Source organism: Triticum urartu, chromosome 1A (genome assembly GCF_056163025.1).
Source record: "Triticum urartu cultivar PI428250 chromosome 1A, HENAU_Tu73, whole genome shotgun sequence".
Classification (NCBI taxonomy): domain Eukaryota; kingdom Viridiplantae; phylum Streptophyta; class Magnoliopsida; order Poales; family Poaceae; genus Triticum; species Triticum urartu.
In genome coordinates this window covers 591,841,237-591,863,478 of record NC_141873.1, presented here as the reverse complement: position 1 = coordinate 591,863,478, position 22,242 = coordinate 591,841,237, and the positions used below count along the sequence as shown (strand labels likewise).

The window sequence follows — 22,242 nt, the reverse complement described above, 5'->3', positions numbered from 1 at the left end:
GTCAAGTAGAGGCATACTAGTGACACTTTGTTTGTCTATGTATTCACACATGTATTATGTTTCTGATTAATACAATTCTAGCATGAATAATAAACATTTATCATTATTATAAGGAAATAAATAATAACTTTATAATTGCCTCTAGGGCATATTTCCTTCAACTAGTTGGTTCCTCTGTGTGTTGCATGTGTTTGAGAAGAAGAACCAAGTACTAGTGTTGGAATATATTCTTGCTCACTGAACCATGGGAGATCCAAGTAAAGAAAAAACAGGGGATTCTAGTGTTAATAAGATGTATGAAATATTTAGCAAACTGCTTGAGCACCAGCAGCAATCAAAGGCTGCTCCTGAGCCAGTTAAGAATACACTTGAGCCAAATTCAGTCCGACTATCGGGACCTGGTGACTACATCAGTTGGGCACGCCATGCCAAATTGATTTTCAGCACCAATTACTATGATTATTTACTTGTTGGCAATGAAGAAAGTTTGGAGAAAGGCGGTGCATGCAGGAAACAAATCAATGATAAAGTACTAGTATGGATGTTGGGAAGTATGGAACCAAAATTAGAGAACAAGTGGAAGGCATGGGCACTGTTTGTGAGGTCTGGTCATCTTTGAAGAAACAATTTGTAGGGAAACAAATAAAATGCAAGCCACCCATATCATGCATGAGTTAACTAATTTGAAGGAGCGCTCAAGATCTATAACAGACTATGCAGGTGAAGTAAAAAAATTATACAGAGACTTACATTATCATCACCCTTTTGAACCTGTTCACAAGGATGACTTGGCAATTCATCATGTGTGGTTTGAGTCATTTGTGAGCAAGCTATTTCTTGATGGCCTAGACCATGAACTAAACCTCTGTCGTCAATTGATATTTGCAATGCCTAAGTGTCCTAGTCTTGATGATATTATTTCTAGCATGATTGAGGAGGAGACTCGTTTGGCACAACCGAAGGAGGATGGTCAGGAGCATGCAGATGCTCGTGGTGCATTATCCATACAACCTTGTCATGCTACAAATTCTTTTGCTAAGGTGGATAAAAGCAAATTGCTTTGTGACCATTGCAAGAGAAAAGGACACACCAAGGGTGAGTGTTTTGAGTTGCATTGTTATCCACCTTGGTGGGATTAAGGGAGATCTCAGCTAGGGGGAGCTCGGGGTTCAAACAAAAGACAAGCTAATTACAATGCATCTGCAGGGGAACTACCTGTGGTAGACATGCAAGCTCTTGAGGATTTCAAATCCAAGCTCAAACTCTCCGAAGGCTCATCTTCATCCCAAGGTTCCTCCAAAGTTGATTCTATCTTTAATGCCATCACCCAAGGTATGGAATCACACCAAGCCTAGCCAAAATCATGGATAATTGATACTGGAGCTACTAACCACATGACAGGAGTGTCGGTGTCAAAACCGGCCGATCTTGTGTAGGGGGTCCCGAACTGTGCGTCTGAGGATCGAAGGTAACAAGGCATACAGGAGATACAACGTTTACCTAGGTTCGGGCCCTCTTAATGGAGGTAAAACCCTACGTCCTGCTTGATTGTATTTAATGAGTATAGGGGTTACAAGAGTCGATCTACCTAGATATCTTAATGTCTAAACCCTAGATGTCTAGCCTATATGAATTCTGATAGCCTCTACAGACTACACCCTACAGTTTATATAGACACCAGAGGGGCCTAGGGTTGTACATGTTGGGGAACACAGTAATTTCAAAAAACAATCCTACGCACATGCAAGATCTATCATGGTGATGCATAGCAATGAGAGGGGAAGAGTGTTGTACACGTACCCACGTAGACCATAAGTAGAAGCATTATGACAACGCGGTTGATGTAGTGGTACGTCTTCATGATCCGACCGTTCCTAGTACCGGAAGTACGGCACCTCCGCGATCTGCACACGTTCGGCTCGGTGATGTCCCACGAACTCCTGATCTAGCTAAGTGTCGAGGGAGAGTTTCATAAGCACGATGGCGTGATGACGGTGATGATGAAGCTACTGGCGCAGGGCTTCGCCTAAGCACTAGACGATATGACCGAGGTGGATTATGGTGGAGAGGGCACCGCACACGGCTAAGGGATCAATGATCAACTTGTGTGTTCTAGGGTGCCCCTGCCCTCGTAAATAAGGGAGCAAGGGGGAGGCCGGCCGGCCCTTGGAGGCGTGCCAAGGAGGGGGGGAGTCCTCCTCCTAGTAGGAGTAGGACTCCCCCTTTCCTAGTCCAACTAGGAGGAGGAAGGGGGAAGGAAGGAGAGGGAGAGAAGAGAAGGAAAGGGGGGTCATGGAAAAATGTATGATTTAATTCAGAACCCAAATGTGTCATGGAAAAATGTGCATCACCTCTGGTACTGTTTACAGCATTTTCCATAATTGATGAGCATTTTTGAAAGCAATTTGGATTTACTGAAAATATTTTAGGTGAACCTAGTGAATTCCTTTGATGCTATGGGTTTAGGCAATCCCCATTCACTAGTAGAAAACGGAGCTTTAGCGCCGGTTCGTAAGGGCCTTTAGTGTCAGTTCCATAACCGGCACTAAAGGGTGGTCACTAAAGGCCCCCCCCGTTTAGTACTGGTTCGGCACGAACCGGCGCTAAAGTGCCACCACGTGGCGTGAGCTCGCGCCCTGGTATGGGGGACCTTTAGTACCGGTTGGTGTTACCAACCGGTACTAAAGGTTATTTTTTGATTTTTTTTGAAAATTTGGGAAAAAAATTTGATTTTTTTTATTTTTAATTTTCCTGAATTATTTGATAATTTAGTCTCTAATCACCTCTCTTAACTGCTCAAGTGCGGATCACTCATTCCAAATTGCCTGACTTCCCGGCCGGTCACCCATCCTCTCACTCCCCCAGGCTGATCACGCTTAACTTTGGAGTTCTATTCCCCCTACATTCCAAGTCTGCACTTGTTGTTTTCCTGACAAATGTAAGCTGTCAATCCTATTAACCCTCAGTAGTTTAGCTTGAGCATGAAGTCACACATCTCATCGTTTGAGTTTGAAACTATTATTCTAAAAAACAGTAATTATGTAGTAACACTAATATTTCTTGAATAAGTAGTTTGACCATAGTTTGACCACAGTTTGACCAGATTTGGCCAAAATTCAAAAAAACTGAGATACTTATTTAGTAACAGTAATAGTATTGCGTAATTATTTAGTAACACTCTGTAGTTCTTGAATCAGTTGTTTGACCGGTTTGACAAGATTTAACCAAAATTCAAAAAAACATAAATTAGAGCATATCTTTTTTCCTTTTACAATTTTGTCATTTCAAAAATTGTCCTAAACCCTAAACCTAACCCTAAACTCTAAAATCTAAACCCTAGCACTAAACGCTAAAAACGTCTAAAAAAACGTCTAAAACGCCCAAAAACTCCATTTTCCCTTTGGAATTTTGTGATTTTAAAAAATTATCGAAACAGAAAACTGGTTGGTTCCTCTCTTTGGCACATTGTTGACCTGTACTAGCTGGTTCCTCTGTGTGTTGCATGTGTTTGAGAAGAAGAACCAAGTACTAGTGTTGGAATATATTCTTGCTCACTGAACCATGGGAGATCCAAGTAAAGAAAAAACAGGGGATTCTAGTGTTAATAAGATGTATGAAATATTTAGCAAACTGCTTGAGCACCAGCAGCAATCAAAGGCTGCTCCTGAGCCAGTTAAGAATACACTTGAGCCAAATTCAGTCCGACTATCAGGACCTGGTGACTACATCAGTTGGGCACGCCATGCCAAATTGATTTTGAGCACCAATGACTATGATTATTTACTTGTTGGCAATGAAGAAAGTTTCGAGAAAGGCGGTGCATGTAGGAAACAAATCAATGATAAAGTACTAGTATGGATGTTGGGAAGTATGGAACCAAAATTAGAGAACAAGTGGAAGGCATGGGCACTGTTTGTGAGGTCTGGTCATCTTTGAAGAAACAATTTGTAGGGAAACAAATAAAATGCAAGCCACCCATATCATGCATGAGTTAACTAATTTGAAGCAGCGCTCAAGATCTATAACAGAGTATGCAGGTGAAGTAAAAAAATTATACAGAGACTTACATTATCATCACCCTTTTGAACCTGTTCACAAGGATGACTTGGCAATTCATCATGTGTGGTTTGAGTCATTTGTGAGCAAGCTATTTCTTGATGGCCTAGACCATGAACTAAACCTCTATCGTCAATTGATATTTGCAATGCCTGAGTGGCCTAATCTTGATGATATTATTTCTTGCATGATTGAGGAGGAGACTCGTTTGGCACAACCAAAGGAGGATGGTCAGGAGCATGCAGATGCTCGTGCTGCATTATCCATACAACCTTGTCATGCTACAAATTCTTTTGGTAAGGTGGATAAAATAAAATTGCTTTGTGACCATTGCAAGAGAAAAGGACACACCAAGGGTGAGTGTTTTTAGTTGTATGGTTATCCACCTTGGTGGGATAAAGGGAGATCTCAGCTAGGGGGAGCTCGGGGTTCAAACAAAAGACAAGCTAATTACAATGCATCTGCAGGGGAACTACCTGTGGTAGACATGCAAGCTCTTGAGGATTTCAAATCCAAGCTCAAACTCTCCGAAGGCTCATCTTCATCCCAAGGTTCCTCCAAAGTTGATTCTATCTTTAATGCCATCACCCAAGGTATGGAATCACACCAAGCCTAGTCAAAATCATGGATAATTGATACTGGAGCTACTAACCACATGACAGGAGTGTCGGTGTCAAAACCGGCCGATCTTGTGTAGGGGGTCCCGAACTGTGCGTCTGAGGATCGAAGGTAACAAGGGATACAGGAGACACAACGTTTACCCAGGTTCGGGCCCTCTTAATGGAGGTAAAACCCTACGTCCTGATTGATTGTATTTAATGAGTATAGGGGTTACAAGAGTCGATCTACCTCGAGATCATAATGGTTAAACCCTAGATGTCTAGCCTATATGAATTCTAATAGCCTCTACGGACTAGACCCTCCAGTTTATATAGACACAAGAGGGGCCTAGGGTTGTACATGTTGGGGAACGTAGTAATTTCAACAAACAATCCTACGCACACGCAAGATCTATCATGGTGATGCATAGCAATGAGAGGGGAAGAGTGTTGTACACGTACCGACGTAGACCATAAGCAGAAGCATTATGACAATGCGGTTGATGTAGTCGTACGTCTTCACGATCCGACCGATCCTAGTACCGGAAGTACGGCACCTCCGCGATCTGCACACGTTCGGCTCGGTGATGTCCCACGAACTCCTGATCTAGCTAAGTGTCGAGGGAGAGTTTCGTAAGCACGACGGCGTGATGACGGTGATGATGAAGCTACCGGCGCAGGGCTTCGCCTAAGCACTATGATGATATGACCGAGGTGGATTATGGTGGATAGGGCACCGCACATGGCTAAGGGATCAATGATCAACTTGTGTGTTCTAGGGTGCCGCTGCCCTCGTATATAAAGGAGCAAGGGGGGAGGCCGGCCGGCCCTTGGAGGTGTGCCAAGGAGGGGAGGAGTCCTCCTCCTAGTAGGAGTAGGACTCCCCCTTTCCTAGTCCAACTAGGAGGAGGAAGGGGGAAGGAAGGAGAGGGAGAGAAGACATGGAAAGGGGGGTCATGGAAAAATGTATGATTTAATTCTGTCGGGGGACTGATCCGCGAACACCTATGGGACCGGCGGACCGAGTCCCTTTCGGTTCGGCGGGGGCGGAGGTCGTGCAAAGAGCGGATCGAGGGGAGGCACACGAGCAGTTTACCCAGGTTCGGGCCGCACGGATGCATAAAACCCTACTCCTGCTTTGTGGTTTGTATTGAGTTCTTGCTCGGGAGCGTGGAGTGCTACAGTACACACCAGCAGCTAACGAGACCGAGCGTGAGTGTTCTCCTCCCCCCCCCCTACGTTGCGCATGGGCCTCCTTTTATATGCTCAAGGGGTCACCGACAGGTGGCAACGGAGACAAAGGGTAAAAATGGAAAGGTGCTGCCGTAGGTACATCTACCTGCTACAGTGTATCATACCTAACGCTGACGGCAGGGGACAAGGGCATTAAATGCCCGTCTGTGTCGCCTAAACAGTGCAAAAGGGACCGTCAGGGACGCCACCGCTCGCCACGATGGCAATCTTGTCAGCGCCGCTCGCCACTGCGCACCGCTAGCTGCACAGCCGCCCGCCACGCACGCCTGGAAGGGTCCCAGAGCGACACGTTGGTGGATGTGCTGGAGCACGGGCATAGGGTGGTGGCTTGCCGCGGCAAGCGCCTTGTCACGTCCGGGAGCTTGTCGCTCACCGGGCCTTGCCGGGACGCGTGGCGCGTCGCGGCAAGTTCCTTGAAGTGCCTTGGGTGGCCTTCCCGGCAAGCTCCTCTTGCCGGGGTCTTGAGGTGCCTTGGTTGTCCTTCCCGGCAAGCTCCTCTTGCTGGGGTCTTGACTTGGATACTTTGTTCTTGAATGGCTCCAAAGGAACCACGGAGGACCTTGGCGGTCACCCGGCAAGCCTTGCCGCGGGATGCTGCGACTGCCCGTGCACAAGTTCGGGATACTAGGGTACCCCTACTCTAGTACACCGACAGGAGCCCCCGGGCCTGGGCCATACACGGTGCCGAGCGCTGTTGGGCCAGGCCCCAAACAGGGCATGGGCACGCGCGGCCTAGGTTACGCCGTATCTCTCTCCGCATCCACCGCGCCCTCCCCGAACGGCACACGTTGAATGCGGCATCGTGGGAGAGATCGTGGGGGGTTTCTTTATTCGGAAATGCGGAACGTCCGCCCCCTCCCTCTTTATAAGTAGAGGAAACAGGGGTAGTTCGCCCATTTGCCGGTTGCTGCTTCAATCTCGAAAATCTCCGCCGCTCCCTTGTCTTCCCAAAGTCGAAAGAGAGCAGCGCTCCGCCCCCCATCGCCACCGGCACCACCAACGCCGTCGACCTCCACCACCACTTCCGCCATGGCTCCAAAAGCCGACAAGGGGAAAGCTGTGAAGTCGACCGAGGCGCAGCGGCTTGTGGCGCTGCGAAAGGAGCGGGCGGTCTTCCCCCCCAAGCTCGGCACAAGGGAGCTGAGGGAGAACTACTACCTCTTCTGGTCGACGGAGACGCGAGCGCATCCGCGCACGAAGGTACTTCCAGCCACCGCTTGGAAGACAGCTCCAAACGGATACCCTTTCTTTGCCTTGTTCTTCTACTGCGGGCTCTGCCCGCCCTTCTCTGAGTTCTTCTGCGACATTATGAAGACCTATGGGTTCCACCTCCTTGATTTCACCCCCAATGCCGTTCTGACCATGGCAGTTTTCGCACATCTCTGCGAAAACTTTGTCAGAGTCCATCCCAATGTAGCCCTCTTTCGCCATTTCTTTATACCCCGAGTAGAGAGAGGAGAGCCTTTATCCGGCGGAATCGCCTGGATCTCAAGGGCTGGCAAGAAGGAAACTTATCTGGAGGGAGAGTTCCGCGGCAAGTGGGAAGAATGGAGAGCAGACTGGTGCTGGATTGAAGAGGAGAACCCGCAGCCGTTTACCACCCGGCGCCAAACCCCAGTAGCACGCGGCAGCGATTGGAGTGACGTGGCCCCGGAAGACGACAGGCTGAAGATTGCTATCACCCAGATCCTGCGCCTCAGGCTTGCCGGGCTCACTGTAGGCGCTGTTGGCGCAGATTTTCTTCGTCGCCGCATCGCCCCCCTGCAGGAACGGGGGAGACCCGCCTGGGAGTTCAAGAATGCGGCGGACATCATGAGGTTGCGGCCGGGCCTCAACTTCAACTTCACTGTTCTGGAGCTCAACGCGATGCTCCAGGAGCTGTTCAAGTATGACCCTCAACATCTCGAAGTATTCAGGTTGCCGGGGGGTGTCGTTCCGCTGTGCAACAACTCCGCGCTCGACCGCATCCGTGCAATGATGCCGCTGTGCGACTCGCACGGGATTGTCCAAACTTGGCAAGAGCCTGCGGATGACGTCATGCAGCAATTCTTCGATGGCCTGGTAGAAGTGCTGATCCGCCCCGACGAGAAGGATGGCCTTACCCGCGACACCACCGACGAGGAGATGACACGCATCGCCACTAGGCTGGAAGAGGCGGCAGCAGCCGCAACCGCGGGCGAATTTGGATTCACCGTGGAGGAGGCAGATGCAGCAGAGGCGGGAAGCCGTGCCGAGCGAGAGGAGCGCGTCGGCGAGAAAGAACTTGCCGGGCATGGCGCCGGGTCGAGCGAGCCCGCCAAGGATACGAGCGGCTCGCTGGAGATCGACTCGTCTTCCACCTCATCTTCGGACAGCTCGCCGCAAGCAGAGCCTCCATCTCCACCAAGAAGGCGTCTCCGCAAGGCCGGGGACGTAGCGGAGCGGCAACCGAGTCAACAGCCGCCGCACCGCGCGACACGCTCCACCTCGGCAAGCAATGTTGCCGCGAGAGCACCTCACGCTACGACGGCAACTGGAGCGGGGCCCTCCCGGACCACCGCTTCTGCTCCTGCCGCTTCTCACGCCGCGGTGGCAGCCGGAGCGGGGTCGTCTCAGACCACCGCCACTGTTCCCGCCAAGCGGCCAAGGGAAACCTCTCCTCCGCCTCCTCGCGCCGGACGTGAGCCGGACTTCGACTTCTCCGCGTTCAGCTCCGACAAGGAAGAAGAAGAAGAGTAAGATTCTCTTATTGTACATGCAGTTCTTCAATCCTTGTTGTTTTGTCTCGTATCTCATTTGCTTTACTCTGAACTTGTTCGTTTTTAGGACTCTGGCCCAGAGAGCAGCGAAGAGAGCCAAGGTCCCGGTGATCGTCATCTAGGACGAACCCATTGCGACAACAGGGGGTGCGCCCGAGACAACCTTGCCGGACCCGGCAACTTTTCTCTAGAGCAGCCCCCAGCGTGAGTATATGGTTTGCTTTCCGCTGTGAGGTGTGCATGGATACTCTGTCTTTGCTGATATCTGACTGTTGGTTTGTGTAGGAGCAGAGCAACCTCACCAGGAGCGCCCGGAGGCCGCCCTCGAAACGCCAAGGGAGAGTCCGCCGGCAAGGGAGAATTATCCGGTAAAGGAGAGGTCTCCGGCAAGGGACAGCACCAGCGGCCCCCCGGCGGCGGAGACCACGACTGCAGAGCCCGGCACAGGTAATCCTTTCGCTGCAAGACTTCCCTTGGGTTCTTCTTCTTTTGATCTTCTTGGGTGTTTGCTTGACTCTTCTCCCTTTTCCGGCTGTCAGACGCATCTGCTACGGAGCCGATGGAGACCGAGGTTGTCGCCGAAGAAGCAGCCGGTGCTGACGATCTCGCCGGCGCAGAGGCTGCCAAGGCTGCCGCCGCCGCAACTGGCGAGGGGTCTGGCGATCGCACTGACGGCCCTGAGGCCGCAGGAGCGCCAGGCGCTACGTCGACCGCCGACCCATCCGCCGCTGCCGCAGCGCCAGGCTCCGAAGAGCCCCAGCCAGGCGTCTACTTGAAGGCCGGCGATGGCGTCTTCATCAACCTCCCCTGGGCGTCAAGCTCCAGGGCGCCGGTCGAGGGAGAGATCTTCGACGGGGAGGTGCTCGCCTCTGCTAGGCTGACGCTGGTTGACGCGCCGAGCAGTAGCAGCAACGAGCCCGAGGAAGAGCGGCTGCTGCGGAAGTTGTTGTCGCTCTACCGCGCGCGGCAAGCCAAGCTGGAATCCTGCGAGGCGCTTGTCGTGAAGGCGGGAGCAGACATCGAGAAGCGCGCGGAGGAGCTCGGGGGTTTCCACCAGGAAGCCCTCCGGTCCCTAGCGGAGGAGCGGGAGCAGCTCGCCGAAGCGCAGAAGGCCTTCCTCCTCGAGAGGGCTGAAGTCAGAGAGCAACAGCGGCTTGCCGCTGAGAAGCTATCTGCGCAGGAGGGCGAGCTGGCGCAGCGGAAGGTCAACCTTGACGCCCACGAGGAGGAGCTTGCCGCGCGCGAGCGAACATTCAGCGGAGCCCTCAAGCAAGTAGAGGATGCTGCCGCAGCCACCGAAGCCGCCAAGAAGGAGCTGGAGACGAAGGTGGCGCAGCTGGAGGCCGATATCGCCGAGAAGGGCAAAGAGCTCAGCGCCGCCAAGGACTCCAACGCGGATCTTGAGTTGAAGCTGACCGCTTTGACCAAGAAGCTGGACGGCGCCAAGGAGCAGGAGGTGGCCTTGAAGGAGGAGATCAAGGCCGACAAGGCGCTGCTGGAGAGTACTGCCGCTGCCCAGAACGCTTTTAAGGAGACTATGGAGCACTGGACGGAGATTCTTGTGAATGTTGCCGCAAACATTGACAGGGAGCTGGCGCAGCTGGGGATGGAGGATCTCGGGTATCCCTCCGACGAGAACCTCCAACCCAGCGCCAAGCTCGTCTTGTTCTTCAAAGGCGTGGTGACGGCCCTCAAGCGACTCCGGGAGAGGATCCCGAAGCAGCTGGCCGACGAGTCGCACAAGATCTGTGCGGGAGCTCTTCAAAAAGTGTTGGTGAATGTGGCCTTCCACAATCCGGGCCTCAACCTCACCAACGTCCTCAAGACCCTGTCGCCGGATGCTGATCTGGAGGCGCTCAAGACCCTTGTCGCACCCATTGTGGACAAGGTGAGTGGGATCAAGAGGATCGAAGGCGATCGCGTAGACTAGGCCGCCCGTTTCTTCTTTTCTTGTCGCTGTTTGTCATGTTATGAAAACAATCTGTTAGAGCCGCGACAAGCTATCTTTAATATAACTCTATTCCGGTTAATGATTGCAGTGTTATTCCCTTTACTTGATTCCTCCCTTTGTATGTTTTTTCCCTACGCGTTTAGGGAACTTGCCGTTGCAGGCACCTTGGCCGCGAGCGCTGAGTGCGGAACGTCAGCAGCCTGCTGGCGGTGCCGCTACCGACAAGAAACCTTGTCGCAACTAGTTGCAGCTCACTTAAGTTGTTGAGCGGACTCGAAACAAAATAAGGGCGCAACTAGCTACGAGTTGGTTTCTCCGCGCACAGGTTTTCCATACAAAGTGTGGTCGTTCAAGGGAGATAACTTAAAAAATTTAAAAATCTGATTGCTCAAACTTTGGCAACTTAGCTTTTCTGTTGTTTGCTTCCCGGCAAGGCAAAACTTATGGCTCGTTAGTGCTTACCGGGGAGTAGGTGCTGCACAAAGTGTCAGATAACACATGCAAAAAATAGAAAGCATGAAATTGACAAGATGTGCGGAGCACATGAGCTTTACTTATGCATGGGGTCTGCGCCCGGCTTTGTACAAAGGATTACATGCAACAGCAGCAAGACTTGTACGAAAGGTGGTTGACGGAATAGGTTCCGATAACCGCACCTTACGGGTGAAACTTACGAAGACGCTCAATATTCCAGGAGTTGCTCACCGGAATGGCATCTTCGGTCTCAAGGCGGACAGCGCCAGGCCTAGTGACTCGTTTCACCCGGTAAGGGCCTTCCCACTTCGGCGTCAACTTGTTGGAATTCTTGGCAGACTGAACACGCCGAAGAACAAGGTCGCCTTCCTCGAAACTTCTGGCATTAACTTTGCGGCTATGGTAGCGGCTCAAAGCTTGCTGGTAGCGAGCAGCTCGTATAGCAGCCTGAAGACGGTCTTCCTCAAGGAGCAGCACGTCATCTTGTCGCAGCTGCTCTTGCTCAAGCTCATCATAAGCGAGCACTCGAGGTGACCCGTATACGAGTTCTGTGGGGAGAACTGCCTCTGCTCCATATACTAGAGCGAAAGGTGTCTGGCCAGTGGCTCGATTTGGCGTCGTCCTGATCGACCAAAGAACCACCGGCAGCTCCTCGATCCAGTTTTTTCCGCACTTGTGCAGCCTGTCGAAAGTTCTGGTCTTGAGCCCTCACAGCACTTCAGCATTTTCCCTCTCCGCTTGACCGTTGCTTCTCGGGTGAGCAACTGAAGCGAAGCAGACCTTGGCGCCAAGATCTTGGACGTACTGCATGAAGGTGCGGCTCGTGAATTGCGTACCGTTGTCGGTGATTATCCTGTTAGGGATCCCGAAGCGGCAAACAATCGACCTGAAGAACTTGACTGCTGACTGTGCTGTCACATTCCTCACTGGTTCCACTTCCGGCCACTTTGTGAACTTGTCGATTGCATCCTGGAGGGCTGTCGGCCAAAAGAAACCTTGCCGGAATGCTTTGCCGACAAGTGCTCTTGCACCAATGTGGTGCCCACATATGCCTCCATGTATCTCTGCCAACAGCTTTTGTCCGTCTTCCCGGTGAATACACTTCAATTTCACACCATTGAGTCTTCTTCTGTACAGTGTCTTGTCGACAAACTGGTACATACTTGACTACCGGGCTACTCTTTCCGCTTCTTCTTGCTCTTCGGGAAGTTCTCCTGTCTGAAGGAAACGGACAATCTGCTGCGCCCATGCTGGAGCTTATGACTCGACAACAAGGACTAAAGGCAAATCTGCTGCTGCGGGAACATCCGCTTCTACGGCGAGCACCTGCGGCTCTGCCGGAGCTTGACGTTCCCCGACAAGCTTGCCGGAGCAAAACTTGTCGGGAGCCTTCTTGGCGGCGGCTTCGGGAAGCTCTGCCGGCAAATAGTCACCAGAAATCAACTTCCTCTTCTTGCTCTGTCCAGTTGATGGCGTTACGGATGGTTGAGTCAGCTTGAGCACAAAGATCCCTGGTTCCACAGGTAACTTAAGTGCGGCGCACTTTGACAGGCCATCGGCAACGGCGTTCTGAGCTCTTGCAACATGCTCCATCTGTAGGCCGTCAAAGTACTCTTCTAGCTTTCTCACTTCGTCGACGTAGGCTTCCATCAACGGACTCTGATAGCTCTAGTTCGCTTGGCGGACGACAAGCTGCGAGTCACCCCTGATAATGAGCTTCTTGATCCCAAGGTCTGCCGCGATCCTGAGACCGGCAAGCAAGCCTTCATACTCTGCAGTATTGTTTGTTGCTTGCTCCTTGGGAAAGTGCATCTGGACTACGTACTTGAGGTGCTCTTCGGTGGGTGCGACAAGCAGCACGCCAGCGCCGGCACCTTGCAGCGAAAAAGCACCATCAAAGTACATCAGCCACTCTTTGCTCGCTTCCTTGACGGGGATGCTCGTTTCTGGAATTTCTTCATCTGGTGTTGGCATCCATTTTGCTATGAATTCTGCCAATGCTCTGCTTTGGATAGTTGAAGTACTTTCAAACTTGAGGCCAAAGCATGACACTTCCAGTGCCCACTCAACAAACCTGCCTGTCGCTTCTGGATTCTGTAGTATCCTCTTCAGCGGAAAGTGAGTGACAACTGTGATCTCATGTGCTTGGAAGTAATGGCACAGCTTTCTCAAGGCCATGAGAAGGCCGAAAAGCAATTTCTGCACACCAGAGTACCTTGACCTAGCCCCCTGCAGAAGGGAATTGACCCATCCTTGTCGGGACCAGAGCTTGCTGGGGAAGCCCCCTGCTTGTCGCTGGATGCGTCTACCGTGGTTGCTGGCTCTTCATCTGCCTCCCTCTCCGCTACTAACGCAGCACTAACCACTTGATTGGTTGCCGCTATATACAGCAGCAACTTCTCTTGTGGCTTAGGTGCGACAAGTATTGGAGGGGAGGACATGTATCTCTTTAAGTCTTGCAGCGCAGCCTCCGCTTCCGGAGTCCATTTCATTGGACCTGCCTTTTTGAATAATTTGAAAAACGGCAGGGCGCGCTCAGCAGACCTAGAGATAAACCTGCTGAGAGCAGCCACGCAACCGGCAAGTCTTTGTACATCCTTGACGCGCTTTGGTGCTTCAATCTGCTCAATGGCCTTGATCTTGTCGGGATTGGCTTCGATTCCCCGCTGAGACACGAAGAACCCGAGAAGCTTGCCGGAGGGGACTCCAAACACACACTTCTCGGGGTTGAGCTTGAGGCTGATCTTGCACAGATTTGCAAAGGTCTCGTCTAAATCTTGGATCAGAGTTGCCTTGTCCTTGCTCTTGACCACTATGTCATCCATGTAGGCTTCCACATTTCTGTGTATTTGTGGCTCGAGAGCGACATGGACTACTCTTGCAAATGTTGAACCAGCATTTTTTTATCCGGAAGGCATCCGTATGAAACAGTACGTGCCACATGGAGTAATGAATGCGGTCTTCTCCTCATCCTCTTCTGCCATGAATATCTGATGGTATCCTGAGTATGCGTCAAGAAATGAAAGCAAGTCACATCCGGCCGTGGAGTCAACAATCTGGTCAATGCGCGGCAAAGTAAATGGGTCTTTGGGACAAGCTTTGTTAACATCAGTAAAATCGATACAAAGTATCCATTTCCCGTTCGCCTTGCGCACGACTACAGGATTGGCCAACCACGTAGGATGGAGCACTCCTCTGACAAGGCCTGCTGCTTCCAACTTCTTGATCTCTTCTGCAATGAATTCTTGGCACTCCACTGCTTGCTTCCTGACCTTCTGCTTGACGGGTCGCGCATGAGGACAAACGGCAAGATGGTGCTCAATTACTTTCCTAGGAACACCGGGGATGTCAGACGGTTGCCACGCAAACACGTCGACATTCACCCGCAGGAAAGCAATGAGCGCGCTTTCCTATCTAGGGTCGAGAGTGGCACTGATGGTGAAGGTACCACCAGTGCCGTCCTCCTTGGCGGACACCTTTTTGGTCTCTGGCGGAGCTGCCATTGTCTTCTTACACTTGCCAGTGGAGCTCAATGGTGCGTCCTCGACGGCGGTGCAGCACTCCGAAGAGGTGCGCTTGCCGGAGTGGGCATCAGAACTCTTGCCGGACTTGGTCTTCTTCTTCCCCCCGGGAGCTTCAACGGCAAGTGACTTGCGGTCTGTTGCGGCTGCCGCTTCCCTGTAGATCTTGTCGGCGCAGATAAGGGCATCCTTCTTGTCACCGGGGACAGAGATGACGCTTATCGGGCCTGGCATCTTCAGCATGTTGTATGCGTAGTGAGAGGCTGCCATGAACTTGGCGAGTGTTGGAAAACCAAGTATCCCATTGTAACGCAATGGAATATCGGCAACGTCAAAAGTGACCCTCTCAGTCCTGAAGTTCAGCTCGCTGCCAAATGTTACTGGCAACGTGACCTTCCCCTTCGGCTTGCTCCTTCCCGGGTTGATTCCTTGGAATGTGCCGGTCTCTTCAAGCTCGCTGTCAGGGATCTGGAGTTTCTGGAGTACAGCGGAGGAGATCAGGTGCAAGCCGGCCCCGCCGTCAACTAGCATCTTAGTGACCTTGAGGTTGCGGATAGTTGGTGAAACCAACATCGGCAAGCACCCGACCGCAGTTGTGCGGTCAGGGTGGTCCTCAATATCAAAGATGATAGGCGTGCTGGACCATTTCAGAAGCTTGCGTGACTCGACAGGTGGTTCTGCCGCATTGACTTCCCGCACCCACTGCTTGAGTTGGCGGTGCGAAGTATGCAGAGAAGCACCGCCGTCAACGCACAAGACCTCTGTGGCTTTCTGGAACTCCTGCTCACTGGTCTCAACATCATCCATGTCTTCGTCGTTGTCGTCGTCTTCATCCTTGTCGCGGCCGCGGGGAGGTCTGTCTCCTTGCCGCTGCTTGGCCTTGCCGCTGCGCTCTCCCCGGCCGGCGCACTTCTTGCCAGATTCTCCAGCGCCTCCTTGGGCCCTCTCCTTGTCTCGTCGCTCGTACTCAGCCTTTTGTTGCTGGACAAGCTGCTCGACCTTCTTGCAGCTCTGGAGGTCATGGCCCTTGGTGCGGTGGATCTTGCAGTACTGCTTGTCGGTGCCGTCCTGCTTGTCGGCGACCGCCACAGCCTGGCAGTTGGTGCATGCGGCAATTTCCTTGCCGGAGCTACCAACTTTGGCTTTCTTGGCGCCACCTTCGTTGCTGGACTGCTCTACGACTAGCACATCTTTGCCTTTCTTCTTCCTGTTCCGCCGCCGGTTTTTCTTTGCCGGGGCAGCATCATCACTCTCAGATCCTCCTGCTCCTATATTCTCTCTGGGGAGTTTCCTCCGTTCTTCAGCACATGCACACTTGGCCGCCAGGGCATACAGCTCACTGACGTCTCTGATCTTGCACATCGCCATCTCCTCCCGCATCCTGCGGTTACGCACGTTCTGATGGAACGCGCTGATGACCGCGGCAGGGTGGACATCTGGGATGTTGTGCTGTAAACGGCTGAATCTCTGAATGTACTTGCGCAGGGGCTCTCCTTCCTTCTGGGCGAGTAGATGAAGGTCACTCTCTTGGCCATGAGGTTTGTGGCCGCCTGTAAAGGCGCCGACAAACTGATGGCATAGGTCTGCCCAGGAGGATATGGAGTTGGCCGGCAAGTGCATGAGCCAGGACCTGACATTGGGCTTCAGCACCAGCGGGAAGTAGTTGGCAAGGATCTTGTCGTCCCGCCCCCCGGTAGCCTGCACCGTGATGGTGTAGATGCTGAGGAACTTCGACGGGTGCGACTTGCTGTCGTACTTCTCTGGTACGTCTGGCTTGAAATTCTTCATGCTGGGCCACTGGACTTGCCGCAGCTCACGAGTAAACGCAGGGCAACCTACCGCGTACAGCAAGTCGCCTGGTTCCCCTGGCGCATGCATGTCGACAGAGGGCCCAGCGCGCTGGTCTGATTGACGTCGCGCTTCTCTTCGGCGCTCGATGCGAGTACGAGCATCTTCTTGCTGTTGTTCGTGAAGAACTTGGCGCTGATCGCGACGAGCTCGTGGATCTGATGACGCGGTGGAGTCGCTGTCGAGGTGGATCCGGTGAGTCGGCGATCTTGGCCTTCAGGGCGGAGAGTGCACAGTGGTTGCACCCCCACCGGTCTTGTCGCCATCGGCTCGTGCTTGGCTGACTTGCCGTGGCTGCGACGTGCTCGGCTGCCGCTGAGTGTCGCCGTTGGCGAAGCCGATGAGATTCTGAATGGTGGCCCTCCAGTCGTCGATCTTGTCTGCCGTCGGAGGGTAGTCCAGGAGCAGTTGAGCTCGCGCCAAAGCTTCTGCTGCAGTGGCGGGTGGTGGTGGCGAACGGTGCGAGGAGCGGGATATGCTCGGACTTCTAACTATGTTAGAAGGAGCAGTATCCCGTCCAGGCGACCGTGTCTCGCTCGCGCCAGCAGGTTGGCGTGCATTGTGGTCTTGAGCACTCCGAGATCCACCAGCTCGATCTTGGTCCAGCAAACGCATGGTACTATGAGCACCATGACGCTGCCGGTCCCGCGCCTCATGAGATGGGCGCGGTGCATGTACGGAGGCCGAGGTCCTGGAGTGCGCCCAGTCGTTGTGGGAGCCGGCTACGCCGCCGATGGGTAGCGCAGCCTTGTCCTTGGACCTGGCAGCACTGTGAGCTCCCTCGTCGACGCCCGTTCTTTCGCCGGCGTCCGCCCCATCAGCCATTTGCTCTGGTGGTAGTGGGACGGACGGAGCAGCTGCCTCCGAAGCCTTCTTCTTCAGCGGCTTGTCAATGAAGATGATGAAGATCTATCTCGTGTGAACGCCAGATCTGGTTCACACAACCTCGACGCCCCCTACCTGGCGCGCCAAAGATGTCGGGGGACTGATCCACGAACACCTATGGGACCGGCGGACCGAGGCCCTTTCGGTTCGGCGGGGGCGGAGGTCGTGCAAAGAGCGGATCGAGGCGAGGCACACGAGCAGTTTACCCAGGTTCGGGCCGCACGGATGCGTAAAACCCTACTCCTGCTTTGTGGTTTGTATTGAGTTCTTGCTCGGGAGCGTGGAGTGCTACAGTACACACCAGCAGCTAACGAGACCGAGCCTGAGTGTTCTCCTCCCCCCCTACGTTGCGCATGGGCCTCCTTTTATATGCTCAAGGGGTCACCGACAGGTGGCAACGGAGACAAAGGGTAAAAATGGAAAGGTGCTGCGGTAGGTACAGCTACCTGCTATAGTGTATCATACCTAACCCTGACGGCAGGGGACGAGGGCATTAAATGCCCGTCTGTGTCGCCTAAACAGTGCAAAAGGGACCGTCAGGGACGCCACCGCTCGCCACGATGGCAATCTTGTCAGTGCCGCTCACCACTGTGCACCGCTGGCTGCACAGCTGCCCGCCACGCACGCCTGGAAGGGTCCCAGAGCGACACGTTGGTGGATGTGCTGGAGCGCGGGCACAGAGTGGTGGCTTGCCGCGGCAAGCGCCTTGCCGCGGTTGTTGTCTTGTCGCGTCCGGGAGCTTGTCGCTCACCGGGCCTTGCCGGGACGCGTGGCGCGTCACGGCAAGTTCCTTGAAGTGCCTTGGGTGGCCTTCCCGTCAAGCTCCTCTTGCCGGGGTCTTGAGGTGCCTTGGTTGGCCTTCCCAGCAAGCTCCTCTTGCCGGGGTCTTGACTTGGATACTTTGTTCTTGAATGGCTCCAAAGGAACCACGGAGGACCTTGGCGGTCACCCGGCAAGCCTTGCGCGGGATGCTGCGACTGCCCGTGCACAAGTTCGGGATACTAGGGTACCCCTACTCTAGTACACCGACAAATTCAGAACCCAAATGTGTCATGGAAAAATGTGCATCACCTCTGGTACTGTTTACAGCATTTTCCATAAATGATGAGCATTTTTGAAAGCCATTTGGATTTACTGAAAAAAATTTAGGTGAACCTAGTGAATTCCTTTGATGCTATGGGTTTAGGCAATCCCCATTCACTAGTAGAAAACGGAGCTTTAGCGCCGGTTCGTAAGGGCCTTTAGTGCCGGTTCCATAACCGGCACTAAAGGGTGGTCACTAAAGCCCCCCCCCCTTTAGTTCCGGTTCGGCACGAACCGGCGCTAAAGTGCCACCACGTGGCGTGAGCTCACGCCCTGGTATGGGGGACCTTTAGTACCGGTTGGTGTTACCAACCGGTACTAAAGGTTTTTTTTGAAAATTTTGAAAAAAAAATTTGATTTTTTTTCAATTTTTAATTTTCCTGAATTATTTGATAATTTAGTCTCTAATCACCTCTCTTAACTGCTCAAGTGTGGATCACTCAATCCAAATTGCCTGACTTCCCGGCCGGTCACCCATCCTCTCACTCACCCAGCCTGAGCACGCTTAACTTCGGAGTTCTATTCCCCCTACATTCCAAGTCTGCACTTGTTGTTTTCCTGACAAATGTAAGCTGTCAATCCTATTAACCCTCAGTAGTTTAGCTTGACCATGAAGTCACACATTTCATCGTTTGAGTTTGAAACTATTATTCTAAAAAACAGTAATTATGTAGTAACACTAATATTTCTTGAATAAGTAGTTTGACCACAGTTTGAGCAGATTTGGCCAAAATTCAAAAAAACTGAGATACTTATTTAGTAACACTAATAGTATTGCGTAATTATTTAGTAACACTCTATATTTCTTGAATCAGTTGTTTGACCGGTTTGACAAGATTTAACAAAAATTCGAAAAAACATAAATTAGAGCATATCTTTTTTTCCTTTTACAATTTTGTCATTTCAAAAATTGTCCTAAACCCTAAACCCGGGACTTAAAACGTCGGAAACTCTATGCTAAGCAGTAAAAACTAAGGGTTTAAACCATAAAACCTAACCCTAAACTATGAAATCTAAACCCTAGCACTAAACGCTAAAAACGTCTAAAAAACGTCTAAAACGCCAAAAAACTCCATTTTCCCTTTGGAATTTTGTGATTTTAAAAAATTGTCGAAACAGAAAACTGGTTGGTTCCTCTCTTTGGCACATTGTTGACCTGTACTAGTTGGTTCCTCTTTGTGTTGCATGTGTTTGAGAAGAAGAACCAAGTACTAGTGTCGGAATATATTCTTGCTCACTGAACCATGGGAGATCCAAGTAAAGAAAAAACAGGGGATTCTAGTGTTAATAAGATGTATGAAATATTTAGCAAACTGCTTGAGCACCAGCAGCAATCAAAGGCTGCTCCTGAGCCAGTTAAGAATACACTTGAGCCAAATTCAGTCCGACTATCAGGACCTGGTGACTACATCAGTTGGGCACGCCATGCCAAATTGATTTTGAGCACCAATGACTATGATTATTTACTTGTTGGCAATGAAGAAAGTTTGGAGAAAGGCGGTGCATGCAGGAAAGAAATCAATGATAAAGTACTAGTATGGATGTTGGGAAGTATGGAACCAAAATTAGAGAACAAGTGGAAGGCATGGGCACTGTTTGTGAGGTCTGGTCATCTTTGAAGAAGCAATTTGTAGAGAAACAAATAAAATGCAAGCCACCCATATCATGCATGAGTTAAATAATTTGAAGCAGCGCTCAAGATCTATAATAGAGTATGCTGGTGAAGTAAAAAAATTATATAGAGACTTACATTATCATCACCCTTTTGAACCTGTTCACAAGGATGACTTGGCAATTCGTCATGTGTGGTTTGAGTCATTTGTGAGCAAGCTATTTCTTGATGGCCTAGACCATGAACTAAACCTCTGTCGTCAATTGATATTTGCAATGCCTGAGTGGCCTAGTCTTGATGATATTATTTCTAGCATGATTGAGGAGGAGACTCGTTGGCACAACCGAAGGAGGATGGTCAGGAGCATGCAGATGCTCGTGCTGCATTATCCATACAACCTTGTCACGCTACAAATTCTTTTGGTAAGGTGGATAAAAGCAAATTGCTTTGTGACCATTGCAAGAGAAAAGGACACACCAAGGGTGAGTGTTTTGAGTTGCATGGTTATCCACCTTGGTGGGAATAAGGGAGATTTCAGCTAGGGGGAGCTCGGGGTTCAAACAAAAGACAAGCTAATTACAATGCATCTGCAGGGGAACTACCTGTGGTAGACATGCAAGCTCTTGAGGATTTAAAATCCAAGCTCAAACTCTCTGAAGGCTCATCTTCATCCCAAGGTTCCTCCAAAGTTGATTCTATCTTTAATGCCATCACCCAAGGTATGGAATCACACCAAGCCTAGTCAAAATCATGGATAATTGATACTGGAGCTACTACCCACATGACAGGAGTGTCCGTGTCAAAACCGGCCGATCTCGTGTAGGGGGTCCCGAACTGTGCGTCTGAGGATCGAAGGTAACAAGGGATACAGGAGACACAACGTTTACCCAGGTTCGGGCCCTCTTAATGGAGGTAAAACCCTACGTCCCGCTTGATTGTATTTAATGAGTATAGGGGTTACAAGAGTCGATCTACCTCGAGATCGTAATGGCTAAACCCTAGATGTCTACCCTATATGAATTCTGATAGCCTCTACGGACTAGACCCTCCAGTTTATATAGACACCAGAGGGGCCTAGGGTTGTACATGTTGGGGAACATAGTAATTTCAAAAAACAATCCTACGCACACGCAAGATCTACCATGGTGATGCATAGTAATGAGAGGGGAAGAGTGTTGTACACATACCCACGTAGACCATAAGCAGAAGCATTATGACAACGCGGTTGATGTAGTCGTACGTCTTCACGATCCGACCGATCCTAGTACCGGAAGTACGGCACCTTCATGATCTGCATATGTTCGGCTCGGTGATGTCCCACGAACTCTTGATCTAGTTAAGTGTCAAGGGAGAGTTTCGTAAGCACGACGGCGTGATGACGGTGATGATGAAGCTACCGGCACAGGGCTTCGCCTAAGCACTATGACGATATGACCGAGGTGGATTATGGTGGAGAGGGCACCGCACACGGCTAAGGGATCAATGATCAACTTGTGTGTTCTAGGGTGCCCCTGCCCTCGTATATAAAGGAGCAAGGGGGGAGGCCGGCCGGCCCTTGGAGGCGTGCCAAGGAGGGGAGGAGTCCTCCTCCTAGTAGGAGTAGGACTCCCCCTTTCCTAGTCCAACTAGGAGGAGGAAGGGGGAAGGAAGGCGAGGGAGAGAAGAGAAGGAAAGGGGGGTCAGGGAAAAATGTATGATTTAATTCAGAACCCAAATGTGTCATGGAAAAATGTGCATCACCTCTGGTACTGTTTACAGCATTTTCCGTAAATGATGAGCATTTTTGAAAGCAATTTGGATTTACTGAAAATATTTTAGGTGAACCTAGTGAATTCCTTTGATGCTATGGGTTTAGGTAATCCCCATTCACTAGTAGAAAACGGAGCTTTAGCGCCGGTTCGTAAGGGCCTTTAGTGCCGGTTCTATAACCGGCACTAAAGGGTGGTCACTAAAGGCCCCCCCTTTAGTACCGGTTCGGCACGAACCGGCGCTATAGTGCCACCACGTGGCGTGAGCTCGCGCCCACCAACCGGTACTAAAGGTTGTTTTTTTGAATTTTTTTTTTGAAAATTTTGGAATTTTTTTTTGATTTTTTTATTTTTAATTTTCCTGAATTATTTGATAATTTATTCACTAATCACCTCTCTTAACTGCTCAAGTGTGCATCACTCATTCCAAATCGCCTGACTTCCCGGCCGGTCACCCATCCTCTCACTCCCCC

General features: G+C 51.2%; 3 pseudogenes; all 3 read left to right on the top strand.

The window, feature by feature from the left end:
• Window positions 1-244: 244 nt before the first annotated feature.
• Window positions 245-1,436, top strand: LOC147993231 (uncharacterized; annotated as a pseudogene).
• Window positions 1,437-3,561: 2,125 nt separating this feature from the next.
• On the top strand, window positions 3,562-4,753 carry LOC147993230 (uncharacterized; annotated as a pseudogene).
• A 14,900-nt stretch (window positions 4,754-19,653) lies between these two features.
• Window positions 19,654-20,844, top strand: LOC147993229 (uncharacterized; annotated as a pseudogene).
• Window positions 20,845-22,242: the final 1,398 nt, after the last annotated feature.